The sequence below is a fragment of the Macaca fascicularis genome, chromosome 3 (genome assembly GCF_037993035.2).
Source record: "Macaca fascicularis isolate 582-1 chromosome 3, T2T-MFA8v1.1".
Taxonomy (NCBI): domain Eukaryota; kingdom Metazoa; phylum Chordata; class Mammalia; order Primates; family Cercopithecidae; genus Macaca; species Macaca fascicularis.
The window spans coordinates 57,911,961-57,928,219 of NC_088377.1; the positions used below are offsets into that span (position 1 = coordinate 57,911,961).

The 16,259-nt window shown below is 43.2% G+C and overlaps 1 protein-coding gene across 5 annotated transcripts in view; it reads left to right on the top strand.

Annotated features, from left to right (window-relative positions):
* GALNT17 (polypeptide N-acetylgalactosaminyltransferase 17) overlaps window positions 1–16,259 on the top strand; it is a 611,589-nt gene that overhangs the window by 81,222 nt on the left and 514,108 nt on the right. The window lies entirely within an intron of this gene.

Genomic DNA, 16,259 nt, shown 5'->3' on the forward strand with positions numbered 1-16,259 from the left:
GGGGAAACTGGGGCTTCTTGAAGTTAACTCACTTGCCCAAGGTTATATTTTAGTTATGTAATAGTGGTGGAATGACACTTTATTTTTTATTTTTTTGAGACAGGGTTTTGCTGTGTCACCCAGGCTAGACTGCAGTGTGATCATGGCTCACTGCAGCCTCCAACTCTCAGGCTCAAGCAATTCTTCCACCTCAGCCTCCCAAGTAGCTGGGACTGCAGGTATGCATCACCATGCCTGGCTAATTTTTCTATTTTTTGTAGAGTCAGGATTTTTCCATGTTGCCTGTGTTAGTCCATTTTCATGCTGCTGATAAAGACATACCCGAGACTGGGAAGAAAAAGAGGTTTAATTGGACTTACAGTTCCACATAGCTGTAGAGGCCTCAGAATCATGGTGGAGGCAAAAGGCACTTCTTACATGGCGGTGGCAAGAGAAAATGAGGAAGAAGCTAAAGTGGAAACTTATGATCAATCCATCAGATCTTGTGATATTTATTTATTTATTTATTTATTTATTTATTTATTTTGGGACAGAGTTTCACTCTGTCACCCAGGCTGGAGCGCAGTGGCGCCATGTCAGCTCACTGAAACCTCTGCCTCCTGGGTTGAAGCAATTCTCCTGCCTCAGCCTCCTGAGTAGCTGGGATTACAGGCGCCTGCCACCATGCCTGGCTAATTTTTGTAGTTTTAGTAGAGATGGGGTTTCACCATGTTAGCCAGGCTGGTCTTGAACTCCTGACCTCAGGTGATCTACCTGCTTCAGTCTCCCAAAGTTTGAGATTTACTCACTATCACAAGAATAGCATGGGAAAGACCGGCCCCCATGATTCAATTATCTCCCCCTGGGTCCCTTTTGCAACGCGTGGGAATTCTGGGAGATACAATTCAAGTTGAGGTTTGTGTGGGGATGCAGCCAAACTCTATCATTGCCCAAGGTGGTTTTGAACTCCTGAGCTCAGGTGATCCTCCTGCCTCGGCCTCCCAAAGTGCCGGGATTACAGGCATGAGTCACCACTCCCGGCCGAGTGACAATTTGAACTGAAGTCTGCCAGAGTTTAATTTTAACTATAAAGGCCCTGTTCTTGTAGAGTTTGCAGAGCTGTGGTGAAGACAGTGGGTAATTAAGTAATTTTCGAATTGTTAGTAGAATATTATAATTCGACTAATAAGTAGCTCTCCTAGATACACCGTATTGGTAAAGCCTAGAATGAAGTTGGCTCTTGGGTTGTTCATCACTTTTAGGGACAGTGCAGTGGACAGGAGAGATTGTTTGCGTTTGAATCTCACTCCACTCCATGGAAGTTCAGTGACCTTCCAGTTATTTAGCCTCCCTGTGCCTCAGTTTCCTCATTGGTGAAGTGGAAGCAAAAAGAGTGTTTGCTTAGGAGCATTGTTACCAAGATTATATGAGATGGGAGACTGCAGGTGATGGGCGTATAGTACATTGTCAACAAACGTGAGCTCTTACTGTCACTATCTTTTAAGAGTCAAATAAAACCCACTGGCTGTATTTAAGACTCACAGTGCTGCTAAATTCTTTTCTCCCCTGCTGTATATTTCCAAAACTATTTTTGGAAAAAAGATTCAGTCTTGTCAATTACATTGTTCAGATCAATGTCTTTGCTTTTTACTAAACTATATTACTAAATTCTAGTGACCTGATTGTATGCTATACCACCACAACAGAGATTCTATCCGGTTCTCTTTACCTTGGTGATATGGTTTGGCTGTGTCCCCATCCAAATCTCAACTTGAATTGTAGCTCCCAGAATTTCCACGTGTTGTGGGAGGGACCCAGGGGGAGGTAGTTGAGTCATGGTGGCCGGTTTTTCCCATGCTGTTTTCATGATAGTGAGTAAGTCTCACGAGATCTAATGGGTTTATCAGGGGTTTCCGCTTTTGCTTCTTCCTCATTTTTCTCTTGCTGCTGCCGTGTAAGATGCAGCATGTGTCTTTCACCTCCCAACATGATTCTCAGGCTTCCCCAGCCATGTGGAACTGTAAGTCCAGTTAAACCTCTTTTTCTTCCCAGTCTTGGGTATGTCTTTATCAGCAGCATGAAAACAGACTAATACAGTTAATTGGTACCGGCAGAGTGGGGTGTTGCTGAAAAATATCCAAAAATGTGGAAGCAACTTTGGAATTGGGTAACAGGGAGAGATTGGAACAGTTTGGAGGGCTCAGAAGAAGACAGGAAAATGTGGGAAAGTTTGGAACTTCCTAGAGACTTGTTGAATGACTTTGCCCAAAATGCTGATAGCGATGTGGACAAATAAGGTCCAGGCTGAGGTGGTCTCAGATGGAGATGAGGAACTTTTTGGAAACCAGAGTAAAGGTGACTCTTGTTATGATTTTGCTAAGAGACTGGCATCATTTTGCCCCTGCCCTCGAGATATGTGGAACTTTGAACTTGAGAAAGATGATTTACGTTATCTGGTGGAAGAAATTTCTAAGCAGCAAAGCATTCAAGACGTGACTTGGGTACTGTTAAAGGCATTTAGTTTTACAAGGGAAACAGCATAAAAGCTTGGAAAATTTGCAGCCTGACTATGTGAAAGAAAAGAAAAACCCATTTTCTGGGGAGAAATTCAAGGCAGCTGCAGAAATTTGCATAAGTAGCAAAGAGCCTAATGTTAATCCCCAAGACCACGGGGAAAATGTCCCCAGGCCGTGCCAGAGACCTTCACAGCAGCCCCTCCCATCACAGGCCCAGAAGCCCAGGAGAAAAAAGTGGTTTTGTGGGCCTGGCCCAGGGTCCTTGTGCTGCGTGCAGCCTGAGGAGCTGGTGCCCTATGTCCCAGCCACTCCAGCCTTGGCTGAAAGGGGCCAACATACAGCTCAGGCCGTGGCTTCAGAGGGTGGAAGCCCCAGGCCTTGGCAGCTTCCATGTGTTGTTGAACCTGAGGGTGCATAGAAGTCAAGAATTGAGGTTTGGGAACCCTCACCTAGATTTTAAAAGATGCACGGAAACACCTGGACGCCCAGGTGAAAGTTGGCTGTAGGGGTGGGGCCCTCATGGAGTACCTCTGCTGAGGCAGTGCGGAAGGGAAATGTGGGGTCGGAGCCCCCCCACAGAGTCCCTACTGGAGCACTGCCTAGTGGAGCTGTGAGAAGAGGGCCACCGTCCTCCAGACCCCAGAATGGTAGATCCACTGACAGCTTGCACCGTGCACCGGGAAAAGCCACAGACACTCAACACTAGCTTGTGAAAGCAGCCAGAAAGGGGGCTCTACCCTACAAAGCCACAGGGTTGGAGCTTCCCAAGACCATGGGAGCCTACCTCTTGCATCAGTGTGACCTGGATGTGAGACCTGGAGTCAAAGGAGATCATTTGGAGCTTTAAAGTTTGACTGCCCTGCTCGATTTCAGACTTGCATGGGCCCTCTAACCCCTTTGTTTTGGCCAGTTTCTCCCATTTGGAACAGCTCTATTTACCCAATATCTGTACCCCCATTGTATCTAGGAAGTATAACTAGCTTGCTTTTGATTTTATAGGCTTATAGGAGGAAGGGACTTGCCTTGCCTCAGATGAGACTTTGGACTGTGGACTTTCAGGTTAATGCTGAAATGAAATAAGACTTTGGGGACTGTTGGGAAGGCATGATTGGTTTTGAAATGTGAGGACATGAGATTTGGAGGGACCGGGGGTGGAATGATACGGTTTGGCTCTGTCTCCACCAAAATCTCAACTTGAATTTGTCTTCCAGAATTCCCACATGTTGTAGGAGGTACCCAGGAGGAAATGATTGAATCATGGGGGCCAGTCTTTCCTGTGCTATTCTCGTGATAGTGAATAAGTCTCACGAGATCTTATGGTTTTATCGGGGGTTTCTGCTTTTGCTTCTTCCTCATTTTTCTCTTGCTGCCACCACATAAGAAGTGCCTTTTGCCTTCTGCCATGATTCAGAGGCCTCCCCAGTCATGTGGAACTGTAAGTCCAATTAAACCTCTTTTGCTTCCCAGTCCCAGTGTGTCTTCATAAGCAGCATGAAAACAGACTAATACACTTGGCAATCAGTATTTATGTATATGTTTCATAGATGTTTATTATTTTGTAAATACACAGTCAGTGTTCTCTGGTTTTCAATTTTCATTGTGCCTTTGACATTTTATATTAACTGTATATCCATTTCTTAAGTAAATTTTGATTCATTTACTCAGTAACCCAGCCATTTTTACTTTTATTTCTTTTTAGAAATCTGTATACATCCCTGTGAATACTTTTCATCCATGTGTAACAGATTTCACTTAACTAATCCAGTCAGGAACTCCTTTTTCTCCCACATGGGATGATAATTAAATTCTTTTATATTGGGTGTTATATTTGGATCATCTTCTGTCATCCTAATTTTTATTTTCATTTTAATCATTCTTTTGACATCTCTTTCCAATTATAACTGCAAAATCCTGGCCATTCCTCAATGCCTTATGCTTTCTTTTTTGTCTCCTTTATTGATTACATTCTTCTGGTAACCAGCCTGTTCCTACTGTAGTATTACTGAACCAAATTGCTCAACAAACTCTCATCTCTCTATACATCTGTTTAAACTTTTAACTACTTATGTCAGTCCAGCAATTTGGATCCTCTTGGTGGAAAAACAGTTGTTACTCTTTCCTTCTTAATAGTTCTGTCTTTGATACCAAATGTTATGTGGTCTTCCTTGGTCTGTGATGGTGTTGCTTCTTATTTTTCACAATAAAGTGGCCTTTCCCATGAGTGCCCTTGGTTTATCTCCTGGAATTGGCATTTAAACTCAGTTGCTGTTGGAAGTAATTCTAGAAGTGAAATTTGTCAGCGAGAGGTGTGCACTATGAATAATTCCTTCAAGGGCTGGATGCACTTAGGTCCTTCTGTTGCAGATGCTGTTAAATGACAGCTTTTCTGGACAAAGAGTACCTTGAAGTCTATCTGCTTTTATTTCTGAGGGTTTATGTATGTCACTAAAGTCTCAAATGAGAGTTCTGAGAAAAGGCTTGTTTGTTGCATTTCTTTAAATGACCTAGTATCTCTTTTTCCTTGCATTAAGAAGGCATTTCCCAAGAGAGGAATTGATATCTTTCTCTTTGGCAATTCTGGAAGAATGTCATGAGCCCCTTTCATCTCCAAACTTGATTTCAAAACAGTCTGGAAAAACTGCTTCCTCCCAGGTCACATTTTTCTGTTACTTCTTGATTTGACCTTTTTTTTTTTTGACATGGAGTCTCACTCATGTTGCCCAGGCTGGAGTGCAATGGTGCGATCTTGGCTCACCACAAACTCCACCTCCCGGGTTCAAGCAATTCTCCTGCCTCAGCCTCCCGAGTAGCTTGGATTACAGGCACCTGCCACCACCCCTGGCTAATTTTTGTATTTTTAGTGGAGACAGAATTTCACCATGTTGGCCAGGCTGGTCTCGAACTCCTGACCTCGGGCGATCTGCCTGCCTGGGCCTCCCAAAGTGCTGGGATTACAGGCATAAGCCACCGTGCCCGGCCTTTTGATTCAGCTTTTACAGACACCCTTCAACATGAAGATTAGGTTCCTTGTTGCATACATCGTTTGCTCCCCTGCATTCATTGAGTTCTACTTGATTCTCTGTAACACGTTTCATTGATTTGATGTTTTGCAGAACTAATTCTGTTTTGGACTGCATTTCTGGGATGTTCTTAATTGTCTTATCATTTTATCCTAAGCTTCTTTTAAACCCCAGTGTAACCATTGATTTTGAAATGCCACCTTTCATCTTTTTGGGAGCGAATGCTAAGTGTTCTCTGCATAACATTGTTTGAATCTTGTAGTCATTCCATTTTGGTTACCAGAGTCCGGTTCCGGATTCATTCCCCTTGCCGGCTCCTAGGGCTTAGAGCTTCTGCCACATAATGAATTTTCACTGATCTTTTTCTTCCCCATCTTGTTGTTGTTTGTTTTCTGTTTGTTGACATTCTTAGTGGAGGAGCCTGCTTTGTCATCTTTAATTTTTAGACAGCGTTGTCATTATCATTATGTTTTGAAATGGTCTTGTATTTTATATTTTTTCCTGATGTAACTGTTACTCTAAAAAATGAAGATAATTTACTGAATATCTTTTTATCTTTATTATATTGTGACAACAAAATTAAAAATGCTATCTTAAAGTAGAGAGGATTGTAAATGTACCCCCACAGACCCCATCTGTCACCTGGTTTTACTGATGATCAGTTTTTTCAATATTGTTTTGCTGCCACCCCACAGACACCCTTGTTCATCCTGGAGTATTCTAAAGCAAATCCCAGATACTACGTCATGTCACCTATAAATGTCAGATATTACATCCTGGGGCTTTGCTGATGCTTCCTCGTGGAATTTAACTTGCTTCTATAGACCCCTGTATTTGCTATAAACTGCTGGTTAGAACAAGGGCAGGGTTTTCAAACTGTGGCCTCAGGAACCCTTCACAATCTTACAATTTATTGAAGACCCCCAAAATGCTTTTATTGACATAGGTCACACATATTGATATTTTGCCTATTAGAAATTTAAACAGAAAAATTTAACACATAAGGAGACATAAGCACATCCTCCCTTGGCCATTAGAGAGCTGATGTCAGGCTGAGGCAGGAGGATTGCGTGACCCCAGGAGTTTAAGACTAGCCTAGGCAATATCATGAGACCTTGTCTCCACAAATAATAGTAATAGTGAAAAAAAAAAGCCGAGTGTGGTGGTGCACACCTGTAACCCCAGCTACTTAGGAGGCTGAGGTGGCAGGATTACTTGAGTCCAGGAACTGGAGATTGCAGTGAGCCAAGATCGCACCACTGCACTTCAGCTTGGGCAACAGAGCAAGACCTGTCACAACCAAACACCAAAACAAAAAGAGAGAGAAAGAGATGATGCCGTGATATATCACGCAGCTTCTGGAAAACTCTGCTGTACACTTTGTAGAGAATGAGAGTGAAAAGGGCAAATAAGTCTTTGTACTATTAAGAAAATAGTTTTGATTTTGTGGACTTTGTGAAGTAGCTCTGGGGGAACGCCAGTAGCCTCAGACCACACTTTGAGAACCACTGATGTGGTGACTCAGATACATTCAACTTCATCTTTGCTTTTGGAGGGGAGAGGGCAAGAATACCGCCTAGGTGATAATGTGTACTTCTTACTGCACACACATACACATACATATATTATACAAATATAACCCACATATACACACACACATATACAAATACACACACTTATACATATCTACACACATACACACAAACACACAAATACACACACATATGCATACATATATACAGACACACAAATACACATATATACACACAGACACAAATACACATATATACACATATATACACAGATGCATATGCACACATATACACACAGACACACAAATGCACATATATACCTACACACGATACACATATATACACACACGTATGCACACACACATGTTTTTATTACTATAGTAGTTACATAACTACTTTATGTCTGGGAGTACAACTTTAATACCTTAGTCATTTATTTTCTCCTTTATTGTTATATAATTTCCATGTGTGTATATTTGTGTGTTAATTTTCCCCTTACAAAGTTTTTAAAATTTGTTTTTAGTTCGATTTTGTTTGAGACAGGGTCTTGCCGTGTCACCCATCCTGCAGTGCAGTGGTGTGATCTTGGCTTACTGCAGCCTCAACCTTCTTGGCTCCAGTGATCCTCCCACTTCAGCCTCCTGAGTAGATGGGACCATGGGCGTATGCCACCATGCGCAGCTAGGTTTTTCTTTTTTCTTTTTTTGGTAGAGATAGAGTTTTGCCATGTGGCCCAGGCTGGTCTTGAACTCCTTAATGATCCACCCACCTTGACCTCCCAAAGTGCTGGGATTACAGGCATGAGCCATTGTGCCCGGTGGTGCTTTCTTTTTTCTTTCTTTTTTTAACCTTGTATTTTTGGCTTCAATTTTCATTTGTGGGTATATTGTTGCTCTTGCATTTGATTAACCCAATTTTATATTTTAATCCTAGATGTGTTTAGTTTTCATGAGCCTTCAGTAATCAGCATATTGTTGCATTTGATTTACCACAGATGGAGAATTTTCTTCTCTTTATCAGACCAATTAGGTTGCTTTTATCTAGGGCTGTGACGGTTAGATTTCAAATACCTTATATCATTCTAGTTTTCTCTCTCTTTTTTTTTTTGTTCTTACCTCTATAAGTCATGCCCTCCTTTTATTTATTTTTAAAGAAGTACCTAAGTCATGTACATAGTCGTTGTTGAAAAAATTCAGTAATAGGGAAACAGAGTAAAGCAACAGCCCATCTCTGGGCTTTCCAGCTCCATGCTAATTTGCAGTGTGGATATGCATCATGCACCTTTCAAAACATTTTCTACACATATTGGCACATGCAGAAATCAAATAAATGTTTGAGTTTTATGACTTTTAGGTAGGCTGGGTGTGGTAGCTCACTCCTGTAATCCTAGCAGTTTGGGAGGCTGAGGGGGGTGGATCACTTGAGGTCAGGAGTTGGAGGCCAGCCTGGCCAACATGGAGAAATCCCATCTCTACTAAAAATAGAAAACTTAGCCAGGCATGGTGGCAGGTGCCTGTAATCCCCGCTACTCGAGAGGTTGAGGACTCTTTTCCATATGGTGGGGCACATTAGTTTCATCTTCTGTTGTGTTTTGCTCTTTACTTGGAGATGCTTATTCTGATGCCCAGGGTACAGCTCTGCTCTGCTCTCTGCTGGCCCCAGGACAGCTGTAAAACCCCCCTAATAATTATTTCCACTCTGCTATGTTCCGTGTCCTGTTTCCTTGAGCAGCAGCATGAGTTTTAAATGTAACTGTAGGGTTTTACTTGATTCTAAGTTCAAAGTAGTGACACAGGGGTCCCGAACCCCTGGGCCACAAACTAGTCCATGGCTTGTTAGGAACCTGGCCTCACAGCAGGAGGTGAGTGGTGGCAAGCTAGCGAAGCTTCATCTGTATTTGCAGCCACTCCCCATTGCTTGCATTACCACCTGAGCTCCACCTCCTGTCAGGCCAGTAGCAGCATTAGATTCTCATAGAAGTACAGAACCTTTGTGAACTGTGCATGTGAGGGATCTAGGATGAGTGTTGTTTTTTTTTTTTTTTTTTTTGAGACGGAGTCTTGCTCTGTCGCCCAGGCTGGAGTGCTGTGGCCGGATCTCAGCTCACTGCAAGCTCCGCCTCCCGGGTTCCCGCCATTCTCCTGCCTCAGCCTCCCTAGTAGCTGGGACTATAGGCGCCCGCCACCTTGCCCGGCTAGTTTTTTGTATTTTTTAGTAGAGACGGGGTTTCACCGTGTTCGCCAGGATGGTCTCGATCTCCTGACCTCGTGATCTGCCCATCTCGGCCTCCCAAAGTGCTGGGATTACAGGCTTGAGACACCGCGCCCGGCCTAGGATGAGTGTTTTTTATGAGAATCTAATGCCTGATGATCTGTCACCATCTCCCCTCTCCCCCAGATGGATCTAGGATGAGGGCTTCTTATGACAATCTAATGCCTGATGATCTGTCACTGTCTCCCATCACCTCCAGATAGGAGACAGTGACATTTAGTTGCAGGAAAACAAGCTCAGGGGTCCCACTGATTCTGCATAATGTTGAGTAAGTAATAATAATAGAAATAAAGTGCACAGTAAATGTATTGCTCTTGAATCATCCCCAAACCACCCCTCCCCTCTAGTCTGTGGACAAATTGCCTTCTATGAAACTGGTCCCTGGTGCCAAAAAGGTTGGGGACTGCTGTAACGGCAATAACTCACATTGATTGACCAGGTACTATGTGACAGTCACCTCAGATGTCCCATCTCATATAATATTTGCCGTAACTCTATTAGGTAAACACTATTTTTGCTTTCATTTTACAAATGAGGGAACTGAGGCATAGAGAGGTTAAATAACTTGAGGGTAATTATTCCAAGGGGGTGGAGTCAGATTCAAACCCAAACAATCTCTGCTGTGTACTGCACTGTCATTGAGAGTGATGAAGAGCCCAAGAGCCAGCCTCATTCTAGGCTTTACCAATATGTGTATCTCTTTCTCTTATTTGATTTACTTTCTCAGAATTTTTGGTTCTAGTAGATTTTAAAAATTAAATCTTTGTTTCCTCTGCCGTCTCTATTATCTCTTTCTGAAATGCTTCTGTGTCAGGTGCTGGATCTCAGTTGATCCCTTGCTTGTTATTCTCTCACCTTTTTTGGCCTTTTTATTTAATTTTCTGAAAAGTTTCTTCAACTTGATCTTCCAACTCTTCTGGAGTTTTAAATTGTTTGTTATATTTAATTTCCAAGAGGCTTTCTTATTTCCTACCTTTCCCTTTTTCTAAGTATTCTGTTCTTGTTTAATGAGTGTGGTATCTTTCCCCTGAGTCTCTGAGGATGATAAGGGGGTTTCCCTTGTGTTCTGCAAGGGGTCTGCCTGCTCCTTTCTCCAAGTGTATTTTACCTATTTGTTGGCTTTTATGTCTGTCCTCATATTTTGATTTTCCTCAAATGTCTGGTGATGCTTTGTTCTTTTGTATTTATGAGGAAGGCACTACGATATTTGGTAGCTTTCTGTGCATTGTGGTGGTAAGGGGAAGCCAATGGTTCTCACTGGTAGGTGCTCTGGCAGGTGGATGGCTGTTTTGCTGGGTGTATGAAATGAATTGTGTCCCTCCGAAATTCATTTGTTGAGTCCTGTGAACCTAAGTTCTCTGAAAAGTAATTTGGAGGAGAGAGACTTCATTCCAGTGAATAGTTTGCCAATAAGGGAGCCACGTCTTTGGTGTAAAACAAAGGTGAGTTCCAGAGAACAAATACATTCAGGGTTTATAGCAAAACTCCCTGCTGAGGTTCCCAATTAAGTCCATTTATGCAAATGAAAGATTCAGACTTGCTTAGTTCTGGTTGGTCACACAGCTGAATCGTGACTGGTTGATGTGGTTGAACCCTGACTGGATGGAGTGGGTGAACTCTGATTGATTGGTTTCCAAGCCCCAAACCAGAAGTCTCTGTTAGACCTTTCAAAAGGCCAGTTGGGAGGTGGGGGAATTCTTGCTTCAGTTTGTCTTGGCACCAGCAACAGAAACTGGTTTGGCTTGATTGTGGAAAGGGAGGTCCTGTGATACTTTCATAACATCTTTCTGAGAACACATTGTATGTGACTTTTATAATATCTTTCTGAGAACACAGTGTATGTGACTGAACCTTCACCCAGCCATGACCACCTGGTTCTGCTCTAACTCACCCTAATTAGCCGTGGGGGGTAGTCCATTTTATCTGTCAGCAGAGGCATACTTTCAGGGTCCTAACCCCAAGTATTCCACAATGTGTCTGTATTTGGAGATAGGGCTTTGAAGGAGAAAATGGGAGTTAAACGAGGTCACTGAGGTGGCCCTTAATCCAATATGCCTGGTGTCCTCATAAGAAAAGGAGATTATGAGGGAAGACCATGTGAAGACATTTGGAAGATACAGCCACCTACAAGCCAAGAAGAGACGTCTCAGAATGAAACCAACCTTGCTGACAGCTTGGACTTTCAGCCTCCAGAACTGTGAAAAAATACATTTCTGTTGTTCCAGACACCCCCCTCTGTAGTAGTTTGCAATGGCAAACTAATATATGGAGTGAAGCCCAAATACCCGTATCTATAGATCTTTCCTCTAGGGCTATTCAGTTTTCCTAGAGAAGAAACTTCTAGTCGTCTGCTGGGAGTCTAGGCCTGCTGTGTGCATGCTGGGGGCTGAGCCCCATGAAGGAGCTCAGGAGTCTCCATCTGGGATCTAGACTTTCATGGAACTTGACTTTGTACCCATTACCCCTTGCCCTTTTCTGTGCCTGGGACCCCAGCCCTGGAGCCCCTAGTGGGAGGTACTCAGCTATCTGGGTGGAACTGGCACAGGGGTGGACTATGGAGGACTAAGGGGAGAGCAGCACTTCTATCCATGTTCCCACAAAAGACAGGATCTCCTTTTTTATGGCTGCATCGTATTTCATGGTGTATATGTACCATATTTTCTTTATCGAATCTGTCATTGATGGGCATTTAGGTTGATTCCATGTAACCCTATACAGAATTACAGTCATACTTTATTTTTTTTTCCAACCCTACAACTTGTTCCTCACCTCTCAGAGCCTCCTCTCTGGGGTCCTGGGCATGAATTAACATCTCCCTCCGTAGACAACTGGTATTCCTCTTGGCTGACTTCTCCTTCATTTCTTCTTTCAAACTTCTGTTCGTGTTGCCTGTCTGCAGTCTCCTCTTGCTTTCTTGTTCTTATAAATCTGTAGATTCTCCCTGCTATGGACCATAAGGGACTAATTGATAGTCCAGTGGTCAGGCTGATGTTAGCATGCTCCTGCAGTGGAGGAATCTGACCTAGAAACTCATCTCTTTGCATCTCTCCACGCTGCTGCCTCTGATGTAAGCTTCATTTTTAACTTTGTGTTTTGAAATAATTTTAGACTTGCAGGACAGTAGCAAAGATAGTACAGAGAGTTCCCTAATGGTAACATCTTATGTAATCATGGTATGATGGTCAACGCTCATAAATTAGCACTAGTACAATGCTGTCAGGTAAACTACAGACCTTATTTAGATTTTTTTTTTTTAGACGAAATCTCACTTTGTTTCCTAGGCTGGAATGTGGTGACATGATCTTGGCTCACTGCAACCTCCACTTCCTGAGTTCAAGCAACTCTACTGCCTCAGCCTCTGGAGTAGCTGGGATTACGGGCACCTGGCACCTTGCCCGGCTAATTTTGATTTTTTAGTAGAGATTGGGTTTCACCATGTTGGCCAGGCTGGACTCAAACTCTTGACCTCAGGTGATCTGCCATCCTTGGCTTCCCAAGGTGCTGGGATTACAGGTGTGAGCCACCACTCCTGGCCTTTATTTAGCTTTTACCAGATTTCCCAGTAATGTCCCTTATTTTCTGTCCCCAAATCCAATCCAGAGTCCTATATTGTAGTTCACTGTCAGGGTTCCTTAGTCGCTTCTAATCTGAGCCTCACACACCCAGGCCAGAGTACAGTGGCTCAATCTCGGCTCACTGCAACCTCTGCCTCCCAGGATCAAATGATTCTCCTGCCCCGGCCTCCCGAGTAGCTGAGATTACAGGTGCCCACACAACACCAGGCTAATTTGTATATTTTTAGTAGAGACAAGGTTTCTGCATGTTGTCCAGGCTGGTCTTGAACTCCTGATCTCAAGCGATTAACCTGCCTTGGCCTCCCAAAGTGCTGGGATTACAGGAGTGAGCCATCGTGCCCAGCACCTGACCTTGATGCTTTTGAAGAGGACTAGTCATGTGTTTTGTGGAATGTTTCTTCATTTGAGTTTGTCTGGCTTTTATTCATGATTTGGTTTAGATTTGGGGGAAGGACATCAGAGAGGTGACATGTCCTTCTTAGTGCATCATATGTCTTACTACGGGTGACATTGTTACTGATTCCTAGCTTAAGATGGTTTCTGCCCGGGTGCAGTGGCTCACGCCTGTAATCCCAACACTTTGGGAGACTGAGGTGGGAGGATCACTTGAGGCCAGGAGTTCAAGGCCAGCCTGGGCAATGTAGCCAGACCCTGCCTCTACAGAAAAAGCCCCCCAAATTAGCTGGTCATGGTGGTATGCACTTGTAGTCCCAGGTACTCTGGAGGCTGATAGGGGACCATCACTTGAGCCCAGGAGTTTAAGGCTGCAGTAGCTATGATCACACCACTGCCCTCCAGCCTGGGCAACAGAGAGAGACCCTGTCCCCCTCTTAAAAAAAGATTGTTTCTTTCAGGTTTTTCCTGTAAAGTTACAGTGGAGTGTAGAGGTTTCTTTTTATGTAATACATACTCGTAGGCTATGCAAATATTTTATTTTTTTTCTTAAACTTTTGCCCACCGTTTTTAGCATTCACTGATGGACATTGCTGGCAGTCTAAGTGGTGCGTTTCTAGCTCTCTCATTCCTCCCATATTTATTAATTGAAATTCTTCTGTAAGGAAGAATTGTCCCTTCTATCCCAGTTATTTGTTTATTCAGTCATGTGTTTATGTCAGTATGGACTTATGAATATTTATTTTAACCTTTAAGCTATATCTAATCTATGTTTATTTCTCTTCTTGCTCAAATTATTCTAGCTTTGACCATTGGGAGCTCCTTCAGGTTGGCTTCTGTGCCCTTTGACATGACCCGATAATCCCAACTTTTTTTTTTTTTTTTTCGAGTACTTACTTTTTCTTTTTTAAAAAAAACCTTTATTTCAGGTTCAGGGGTACATGTGAAAGTTTGTTACACAGGTGAACTCACGTTACGGGGGCTAGTTGTATAGATTATTTCATCACCCAGGTATTAAGCCCAGTACCCAATAGTTATCTTTTCTGCTCCTCTCCTTCCTCCCACCCTCTACCCTCCACGCTCAAGCAGGCCCCAATGTCTGTTCTTCCCCTCTTTGTGTTCATGTGTTCTCATCATTTAACCTCCCACTTATTAGTGAGAACATGTGGTATTTGGATTTCTCTTCCTGTGTTAGTTTACTAAAGGATAATGGCCTTCAGTTCCATCCAGATTTCTGCAAAGGACGTGATCTCATTCTTTTTTATGGCTGCATAGTATTCTGTGGTATATATGTACCACATTTTCTTGATCTAATTTGTCATTGACAGGCATTTAGGTTGATTCCATGTCTCGATTATTTTACTTGTATTTTGATGAGGTTTCAGAAGGAAGCAGAGAAGCAGGCGTTCAATACATTTTTATTTTTATTTTTATTGTTTTTTGTGTCTGTTGCCCAGGCTGGAGTGCAATGGTGCGATCTCAGCTCACTGCAACCTCTGCCTCCTCGGTTCAAGTGATTCTCCTGCCTTAGCGTCCTGAGTAGGATAGTCGTATGCCACCACGCCTGGCTAACTTTGTATTTTTTAGTAAATGGAGTTTTGCCATGTTGGCCAGGCTGGTCTCAAACCTCTGACCTCAAGGGATCCTTTGCCTCGGCCTCCCAAAGTGTTGGGGTTACATGCATGAACCGCGCCTGGCCTCAATACATTTTTCCTAAACTTTTTTGATCATCAAGATTTTCTTTGTTTCTTATGATGTTTTCCATTATTTTAAATGTATATTAGCTGTCATCTAAACAAATAATCTCTACAGTGGGCATCTGTTTGAGAGAGTGCTTCCAGTTCTCATCCTTCTAAGAATAGTAACCTGAATTTACTTCCCATCCTTACCCATGTGTGCTTGGGGGCTGATACTACATGCAGGTTTAAACCATGTGGTACATCCACCCTGGTCAAAGCCAGCAAACCACAATAATACCTTTTCTAGGGCTTCTGGAAAGGGGAGGTTTCTCTTTCTGGCAAGGAAGTAACCAGAGGAATTGTTCTCTCTTTCTTTGGATGATGATGTGTTCTGAACCAACATCTGGAGCTGCTGTAGCCATTGGATCACCATGAGTTGAGGCTGGAACTGCTCTGAGAGCCCCAGGGGGAGCCCACCCTGGGAGGAAGGGGAATTCCAAAGAATCAGCACCTTGGGGTTTTCTTTGAGTTGCTACTGTAGGAAGCCTCACCTAACCTCCTTTTGAATTTTTAACCCGTGAACCAAAATACTCTATTGTTGAAGCCAGTCTGTATCGGTTTTCTTGGCAACTTCAGTCGTAACCAGCATAAACTCATTATTTTATTTTATTTTTTCTTTTTGAGACAGAGTCTCCCTCTGTCACCCAGGCTGGAGGGGCGTGATCTCTGCTCACTGCAACCTCCGTCTCCTGGGTTCAAGCGATTCTCCTGCCTCAGCCTCCCGCGTAGCTGTGACTACAGGAGCATGCCACCACACCTGGCTAATTTTTGTATTTTTAGTAGAGATGGGGTTTCGCCATGTTAGCCAGGCTGGTCTCGAACTCCTGACCTCAAGTGATCTGCCTGCCTCAGCCTCCCAAAGTGCTGGGATTACAGGCATGAGCCACCGCACCCAGCCCATAGACTCATTCTTACAGAAATTGTGCTTCACTACCTTAAATTTTCAGGCAGAGCATGCACTAGGGATTATTATATCTGAGTCGATCTGCAAATATTTTGAAGCAGACACATCTTATTTTCTGCTTCCAGGTTGGCGAGAGCTTTCTGCTGCATAATGGCGGCAGCGATTACATTGCACATTGCTTCTTTGACATCTGAGATGTTTGAGGCTGGAAACTCACTGCCTCAGGCCTTCTGTTAGTGAGAAACGCCAATTAAGTTCAGTGAATAAATTGAGCTGCATGTTAGTTTTCAGACACAGACACAGAGAAGTTCTGTACCATATCTAAGAAAC